The following is a 9481-nucleotide window of genomic DNA, read 5'->3' as shown; positions in this document are numbered from 1 at the left end:
GCGAGCAGAAAATTCAGCTTCTCTTTAAATGGCATTTACCCATGGTTTCTAGCCTTCAGCTGTTTTACAAAGTCACACATTGTACAAGGCGTTTTGAAGATCACAAATATTTTAAAGGGTTTAGAGCCCCTTCTGAGCAGAATGGTATACAAATATGTCCTACTTGCTGCTAAATCCAGCTATTATTAGGCGAGAATTTCTCATGATTGGAAAAAAATGTATTCCTGTTGACTTGCGAGTTCTCTGCTTCAGGCACAGAAATCTGCCTTAGGTCCGGCACGTAAGATGGAGACCATGTCAGTGTGAAGTTGAATGGGAAAGGGATGGGTGGAGATGGCCAGATGGGAGTCAACCTCCTGGGAATGGTCGGTTACCCCGTAGCATGTGTGAATCCTGTGTGAGGAGGAAGGGAGGCCCCCGAGGCCAGTGTTCTGGTCCAGGAATTACGCAGTGCAAGATTTCAGAGCACCGTGCAAACCAGTACAGAGTAAGCTCCGCTTCCTGGTGTGCGGAAACAGTCTGAGAGTCGGGCAGCAAGAAGGGGGTGAGTCCTTGGGGCATCTCTATTAACTAGGCCTGCCTCTCAACACTCCTTCTCCTCTTGCCTGCCTGGCACTCAGACTGGCCCTCCAAGCCCTCTTTCTTCATTCTCCTTTTCTGTGACTGCTGTCTCAGTCCCAAACTCTTTTGCCACCTGCTCCAGGACCCTCAAGCTTTCCGATGCAGACAACACCCCCACTTCTGATCCCTCCACCCTCCCATGGCTACTTCCTGTATCTCCATTCTATTATACACAGTCACCTGTGTTATCAAGCTTCTCCTTCATATACATCTTCTATAATCTGCCTTTCCCTTAATCCCTAACAGTGGGCAATCTGTGTCTCCACTTCTCCCATCTCCAAGCCCTGAGAAAATTCCTTACAGCCACCTCCAGATTAACATCCCCCTGTCTTTCCTCTTTCCCTGCCTCCCTTGATGGCCCTACCATCGAATTAGGAGATTCTCTCATCAGTCTCTCCTCTGAGCCCCCAGGTTCCCACCAGACTCAGTGAGGTCAGTCTAGGAATTAAAAGGCCAAACTCAAATTACCTGCCAGGTGCTTGAACCCCTAGTCCAAGCCCCCAGTGAGTGATCCACCCCTGCCTGAACTCCCTGACAACAGGAAACACTGCAGCAAGGAGCCATGCTTTCCAGTTTTAAACAGCTCCAGCTGTGGGAACTTTTTTCTTCAATAAGCTGAGGTCTGTATTCCTATAATTAATGTTACTGGTTCTAGTTTTGCCTTTTGAAGCTCAATAAAAGATATTAAATTGCTTTTCCAGATGACGGCCCTTGGACCATGTGGAAACTTTGATCATATTCTTGCTGAGACGTCTCTACTCCAGGCCAATCAGCTGCAGGGCCTTCAAATTTTCTGAACATAACCCAGTTTGGGGTTTCTTCTCCCATTTCCTTGCCCTCCCCCTGAACATTTTCCAGGTTTTCATGTGGCGCACCAAACTGTACTCATTGCTCTAGGTGTGATGTGATTGGTGGAACTAAACCCCACCCCCAAGAGACAGTCTTTCTATGAGGGCAGCCTAAGTACTAGTTAAGCTGTTGTAATGGTGCGGATACTGACAGTGGTGATGGTGGTAATGGTTTCAGGGATCATGTAATACTGCTGACTCATCACAGTCAACTAATTAAAGCTCGGAACTTGTTTTCCCACTTCTAAGTCACATCTCTACCATCTTTTTCACGTGCTGTTGACTTTTTGGATCAAAATCAAAACGACTGAGCTTTATCTTGACGTACCTGAGCCATCATTTCAACCTAATGAAAAGCATGGTAGACCTTGATTTTGTCAACGTTTGTTTGCCATTCTTCCCAGCCCCAGTTCATCTTCAGATGAATTAACATGTTTTCTGTAACTTTATCCAAGTTTCTGATTAAATATGAATCAAACAGTGTTAAAGCTAGAGGCCAATGAAAAACACTAAAGAGTGTCCTTCAGGGTCACATCTATCTGTTAATCAACACCCTTTGAATACAATTGTTCAATTCATCAATTTAAGTGTGCCTCATTTTTCTTCTGTTTTGTTCCCAGGCTATCCTGAAGTTTGGCTGCTCTACATGTATCACATTTCTCACTGCTACCGGTTTAATAACCATGACACCATGAAAAAAAAAAAAAGGACTCATTTGACATGACCTCTTCAGTACTATTTAGGAATCACCAGGTTCCTCTTGTACAGAAGCTCTCCCTACCGTCTTGTTAATAAATAGTCCTAGAATCTTACGTAGAATCGTAAAATTGCCACGAAACCGTAATGAGGAAAATGCCTCATCTTCTTCATTTTTGAGAACCAGAATCACGCTTGCCCGATTCCAGTCTTTCAACAACTCTTCTCCTCTCTGTAATCCCCTCATTGGAAAACAATCCATTCCTCCTGGGGACCTCAAGATTTACTGAAACCCTATGAAACAAGTCTTACCCTCTCTTACATTAGGGTTATTTGTATAGACGTCTTATTCCCTCCTCTCACACTTGATTATGAACTCCCTGGCAACAAGAGATGCTGAGAACGTTTCCTGCTGTCCCCTGCTGTGCCTTGCACGTATATTTGAGGGTTTGAATTGAACCGAATTGCACAAAGGAAGAAAATTAGTTTGATCTATGCAGTCACAAAATCATTTTTTTGGATCAAATTGGATTCTTCTCATCTATCTTAGTATCTAATTTGTGCGTAGCTGAATTAGTCTTGCAGTTAATCTGATGTGGTCATTACGTCTACTGAAGACAGTAAATTCATTTTCCTGATCTGGTGGTTTTTAATTATATAGTCACAGCCACTCACACAGAAAAATAAAACAGCAGATTAAATAGCGAACTAATAGCAGAATGATGAATGGAATTATCCCCAGGCTCAAAGACTTTCCCAGGCAGTCTATAGTTTCTGCCAAATCATTTGTTCAGTTGTGATCCAACACCCTTTTGTTGAGTGATAGCAATAGTCACCAGTTACTGAGTGCATCCTACAGGCAGAGCAGGTAAGTAAGACAGAATGACATGGTGTCTAAGCACGTGGGGCACGGCCCGTGTCCTGGCACTTCAGTTATATTTGTGTGACCTTAGCCAATTACTTCAACTGTAAACAAGGTAGAATCAATACTAGTTACATGGCCATTTGAATGTGTTATCTCATTTAATCCCCACAACAAGCCTGCAAGTCACTGTAATTTTCTTCTACTTTACAAATTTGCAAGGTACTAGGTGCTGGGTGCTGTAGGATTCCTAGAAATGGCTATATCAGCATCAGACATGGTCTTGCCCCCAAGGACTTCCCAATCAAGTAAAGAGGACTGAATTTTAAATAATTAACTAAAATCAAAGGGCTGAATCCAATATTTGCCACAACAACATGACTGCAAGGTGCATGAGAGCACAGAGGATTTAACAGACGACTTTCAATAAGAGGTAGAATTTTATTTGAAACTGGAGGCATGAAAATCCAAATCCTAGCAGAGGTTAAGGGCAACCCAGAGTGAGGGAGCCACATAAACAAAGACTAGCAGCATGAAAGAGGATACAGTACTAGCCAGAGAGTGGTTCTCAACCTGCTGGCTGTAAAAACAATTTAAGTGTGGTCCAACTAGAATTACTTTTAAATATGTACTGTATCAGCTAGGAAATATTAAAGCGCATTACAGAAAAATTCAGATGCATTTTGTGAATGTAATAGATATGAGTATTGGTTACAATATAAAGCATATTTCTTACTATGAGTTGTGATCTAAGAGGCTTGAAAGGCACCCGTCTAAGAGTGTCTGGAAGCTAAGTGGTGTAGAGAGATGTGGTGTGGGGATGAGACTGCTGCTCTAGGAAAACAGCGAGCTGGGATGATGTATTTGGTTTGAAATGAGAGACAGAAGAAGGGAGGCGTGTTGGAGACGCCACAGCAGTCTGTGCCAACGCCACGTTAAGTCAGCCTACCCTGGGGGTTATTCACAGGAGTATGTGTGGGAATCTTCCCATGAGCAAATATGATCATTTAACATGTAGACAGAGGTGGTTTACAGTAGAGCTAATGAAGCTAAAGCTTCAGGGACCCTTGTTTTCATGAGTCCAAGTCCATGTTTTCCAAGGCTCAGTTCTGAATTTTGTATTCATAATTTTATGTTCTTCTTCTTAAAGAGAGCCTTCAAAAGAAAAAGAAGGCCTTAAGAGGGCTTCAGGATCCTCCAAACCTGGGTCTGCCCTAGCTTGCATATAAATTTGAACTGGTGCCTTTTTTTTATATATAAAACAGGATTGCTCAGAGACTTTAAGATACTAATGTGCATTTCAAATTTTATAACTTCTCTTTTCTCAAACTCCCACACCTCCTAACCCTCGCTCTGAATCAACACTCACACTTCACATTTAATGGGCATACGGGAAGCCGTTCAATGCAGCCTCACTCATCTTCACATCAGTGAGACTACACATCACTGTCAAAGTGTATATGCTACAGCCCACGTTTGGGGAAATGGTGACCTTTAAATTTTCTCTAGTTGACCTCATCTTTCTCTGATGCTTCCTTGTTCATTGGAAATAACTTGGTTTCTTTCAATTTAAGTCTTTGGTTATACTCTTTGGTGTAAATACTCAATCTTTCAAGGTGTTTTCCATTTCCTACTGTTCTTCTCTTCTCTTTGGGTAGCATGTGGATCTAGTGGAAGCTTGTGTGCATTTCCAGCTGTGGGGAAGGAGCCTCAGGTCCACTCACTGTGCTTTGAGCCTTCCCAAATCCCAGCTAGAGGTCAGCTCATTCTAGTCTGGCTCTGGCTGTCCTGTGGCATCCTCAGATGAAGCCCTGGTCTCTTGCCACATTACAGGCTTCTCAGTCGAACCTCAGGCTTATTCTGAGACTTGGGTTCCTCTCAGAGCCTCCGCCTGTCCAGGGAGCTGGAAACAGCTGCCTTCTCACACCTGCAGGAGTGGGTTTGCATTGGTGGAAAAGCTCCACACAGCAGCTCTCAAGCACCTCTTACAGCACAGAAGGAGGGCATCCATGTGGGGAGATGAGTCAGTGCACACTGCCTAAGTCTGGGTGGGTGGGAAGGATGTGGCGAGAAGGAGGTGGTAGAGATGGTGATACCTCAGCTTGGCTCTTGGAGCCTGAGTACGTGAGAAGATAATCCATGCTGGGAGGTGGGGGTGGGGGGAGCAGTAGCAGAGACGGGCAGTTGACAGCATGCAAGGGCACTGATGAAACAAGCAAATATATTAAGGATAAGTGAAGTCAGGTTTCTCACTGTGGGAGAAAGGGGCTACAAATACAGAAAGGTGGGAAAAGTAGAATTTACCCAGCGGTGGTGCATTGAAATTAGAGATAGTGTGAACTCATGGTTTCCAATATACATGGATAGACATAAAAATAAACAATGATGTAAATGTGTGCAAAAACACACATACATAAATACATATACATCCAGCTTTGTCCACTGTGAAAGCCTGGGAGCAGTGGCACCCTAACAGTAATAAGCACCTGTCTTGGTTTTTTTTTAGAAACACGGTTTGTAAATACCATTGTCCACCAGGGCTCCTTAGGGAAAAGCATGATCCCGAGGCTGGGGTACGGGAAGTGCAAGATGAGCCTGGAGCATCAAAAAATAATGAGGACATGTCAAAAGAACATAGAAGCTAGCTTAAAGGGCTTCCCCTGGTCAAATCTGGAGCTATTTAGCATCAAAGTAAATAGTGATCATAATAAATAATGATCCTTTGAATAAAATGAAAATCTGTTAGTCCATCCTGATGTAAGTCAATAAATAAATAGATTGGATATTTCATGATGAATAGGAAATTTACATAGTTTTAAAGAAACTCTCCGCAAAATACTTATTAATTACAAAAGAGAGGGAAAGGTAACTTTACAGTGGAGAAGCCTGGCTGACATCACCTTCATCTGGTGATCCCAGTTAAAATCACCAGCAATAAACAGGTTGATGAAAAGCATGTGCCACGCGCTAGGGTGCAATGCGTCGCTTCTATGATATTCCTGCCAAAGGTGCACAACCTGAACCCAGCCATAAAGTAACGTCAGATAACCCACAACCAACAGACTGTCTACAAAGTAGCTGGCCTGCAACCTGCAAAATGCCAAGATCATGACCATCAAGGAGGCACTAAAGCAGACTGAAGAAAACCAAAGGGATGTGACAACTAAAAGCAAAGTATGATTCTAGACTGGATCCTCTTGCTATAAAGGACATTATTGTAACAACTGGCAAAACTTGAAAAGGGTCTGAGGGTCAGATAATAGTGACATGTCAGTTTGCTTTCCTAGTCTGGCTGATGGCACCGTGGTTAGGGGGAGACCGCGCTGGTGGTAAGGTGTTTGGGGTGATGGGCCTGTGGTAGGCAGCCTCTAAGATGGTTTCTGTCATCCTCACCTGTTGATATTCATGCCTTTGTGTAGTTCCTGCCGCTGCATGTGACCCCTACCTAGAGATTCACTCCTAATTAGTAGAATATGCACAGCCCTCCGAGATCTGATTACAAGAAGATTGTGGCTCCCCTCTGAGTGCTGTTTCTCCTCTCCCCACCCACTCACTCTGGGAGAAGTCCGCTGCTTGCTGTGAGCTTGCCTATGGAGAGGACCACACGGCAGGGAACTGAGGGGTCCGCCCGCCAACAGCCTGTGAGAAACTGAATCCTTAGCAAGGAGCCGCGGGGCTGGAGTCAACAGCTTACGAGGCAACAAATCCTGCCAACAGCCACTTGAGCCAGCTTGGAAGTGAATCCTCCTGAACTTGATTGTTCAGACAAGATTACAGCCCTGGCCAACACCTTGTTTGCAGCCTGAGAGAGATTGTGAGACAGAGAAGTCGGCTTAGCCACCCCCGGATTCCGACCCACAGAAACTCGGAGATAATAAAGGCTATTACAAGTCCTTCAACTGTGGAGTAACATATTACGCAGCAACAGATAACTAATGCAGGGAACTGTATGACAACTCACTCTCAAATGGTTACGTTTGAGACTGTTTAAAAAAAAGGTGTATGTGTGTTGAGCACACATTTAAGCACTTCCGTGCTTAGAATTTTTTATTGGCTTCCCATCCCACTGAGAACAAAATCCCAACTCCTTACCTTCCTATTCTGCCCTTGACTGTCTCTCCAGCCCCCTTTACCCCTCTTACCTTCCCTAACTTCTGCCACCCTGGTTTTCTTTCAGTTCCTCGAGCTGAGCCTTTGAAAGCACTCTTCCCTCTTACCTGGATGCTCCTCCCTGGTCCCCACCTGACAACCCTCCCAGGATTATCTCATTCGCATCCTTTGACTCTCTCCTTAAATATCCATGTCCACTTAAGAAGTTCTCTACCCTCGCATTCTCTTTTTTTTAGGGGAAGAGGTAACTAGGTTTATTTATTTACCTATTCTTTAAGTGGAGGTACTGGGGATTGAACTCAGGACCTTGTACACACTAGGCAGGCACTCTACCACTGAGCTATCTTCTCCCACCACCCTCACCTTCTGTTTCTCAGCCCCTCACAGGATTCCTTCATGTACTTGTTTCTATCAGTCCCTGCCTTTGATAAAGACAAGCCCCATGGGAGGCACGCTTCTCCTCTACACCACTGCATCCCCAGTTGCTAACACAGAGTAAATACTCTTCAAATATTTGTTGAATGAACTGATTACTATAATGCTTGATGATCTGGGTAGGATTTTCAAAAGTTAAGTTTCATTTCTCTTCACTCCCAAAAAGAAATTTTAAAGCTATACAGAGAGTGTTGGATTCCATTACGATAGGCAATCAAACCTGATCATAACAGACTCTTTATCTTCCAATGCCAAAACTGATTGTGTATATTGAACTGAATAACCCGATCATTGTCTCCTTTCTCTGTATTACTTTCTCATTATCTTGATCACATTTACTTGTGTCTACAAAGTTGTTTTTGTTTTTTTCTGTTCTTTCAGTCCCTATTTTGCAGAGAGCCCATCCCAGATTTTTGTTTGATGTTTAGTAAATTCCCACAAGCAAATAACAGCACCATCTTGCAAGAATCTGGGAACGGCCTTCATATGGATTTAGTGGGCCACAGAGCTGGCTTTGATGGTGGGGCTGGGAACCCTCTTCTGACAGTTACATACCCGCCCTCCTTCAACAGTTCAGCACCATCGGGGAGGAGAGAAAAACGCAGACAGAAAGGCTGAAATCTCTCAACTTGTTTCTGCCAGAACACATCAGTTCCAGGTCATGTTCCTGCAGCACACGTGTCATGGAGTGAGCACAAGCTGTCAGATGGAGAACAGAGAAGCTCCTTTGACAGATCTCACGTCTACATTCCAAGCCCATTACAGCAGGAGAACTCGTTCCCCTCGAGTGAGCTGCCCCTCTCCCTCCACTGGGTCCCCCAGCTGCAGAAATGCACCCAGCGCTGGAGAAACCCTCAGTGTCGAGCCCTGGAAGAGGCCATGTCTCCGCTTGTCACCTGTCTCTCCAGGTGCTCGCTTCATGGTTGGGGGCAGGGCTGAGGGGGACAACGGGCAGAAACACAGCCTGTCTCCCCCAAAGGTGCTGCCAGTCATTTCACATTCTCACCATGTGTGCTCCGTTCAAATCTAGAATCATAAAAAAATGAGCCTGAGTTAACTTCCTTTCAGTGTAAACCTCACACTCCTGAAGGTGGCTCTCAAGAAGTGAGTATATCAACAGTCTATGAAAATTATAAATGCTGCCTAATTACTCATTGCCTTTGCACTGTAGTTTCCAGATGTGAGGGGGTGGGGAGGAAAGCAAAAACATACTCATTGACAGGGGCATGCAGTTAAAAATTAAGGGAGAAGTTCGATTTGGCAACAGAATGTGGTTTGAAGACCCCGATGCATTTCTTTCCCAACTTTCCACTAAAATCCCAGAAAACCCAGAAACTGATATAGATTTTTCACACTGGCCAGAGCTAGGATTGATAGTCAAGCTATTACCAGAACCTCAGAGGAATTTCCATGAACTACAAGGATGGTGGAATTGGATCGAGAAATACAAATGCTTCTAATTCTTCACCTCTAGGAAGAGAGCAAATCGGGCAGCCCTTCTGGAGGTGGTTTACTTGGTTGATCTCCTCTTCTTATTTCCATTTTCCCCATGAAAAGAGAAGTGAAGTCATCCAAAGTGAGTGTGAAGGGGAGAGGATGTCGAATCTGCAGATGTGAGGAACGAATTCAACAAAGAACAGGGAAGGAGGGTGAGGAGGGACATATCCAATCACTTAGCAAAGGATGTATCTGCATAGATCTTCCTTCATTTGAGAATTTGCAAATGAAATAGGACTTGCAAATTAAATTAAATTAACATGGGGCCGTCAAACCATCACTAAGGATCAAGAGAAAAGGAATATCCTCACTGAGACTTCAAGAAGAAAATAACTAGAAACTAACCATTTATCATAAGAGATATTCATGTCTAGCAAAATTTAAAACATGCATTCTCAATAACCCAGCAGCT

The sequence above is a fragment of the Vicugna pacos genome, chromosome 5 (assembly GCF_048564905.1).
Source record: "Vicugna pacos chromosome 5, VicPac4, whole genome shotgun sequence".
NCBI classification, from domain to species: Eukaryota; Metazoa; Chordata; class Mammalia; order Artiodactyla; family Camelidae; genus Vicugna; species Vicugna pacos.
The sequence above is the reverse complement of the archived record's forward strand: the minus strand, read 5'-3'. Positions refer to the sequence as shown.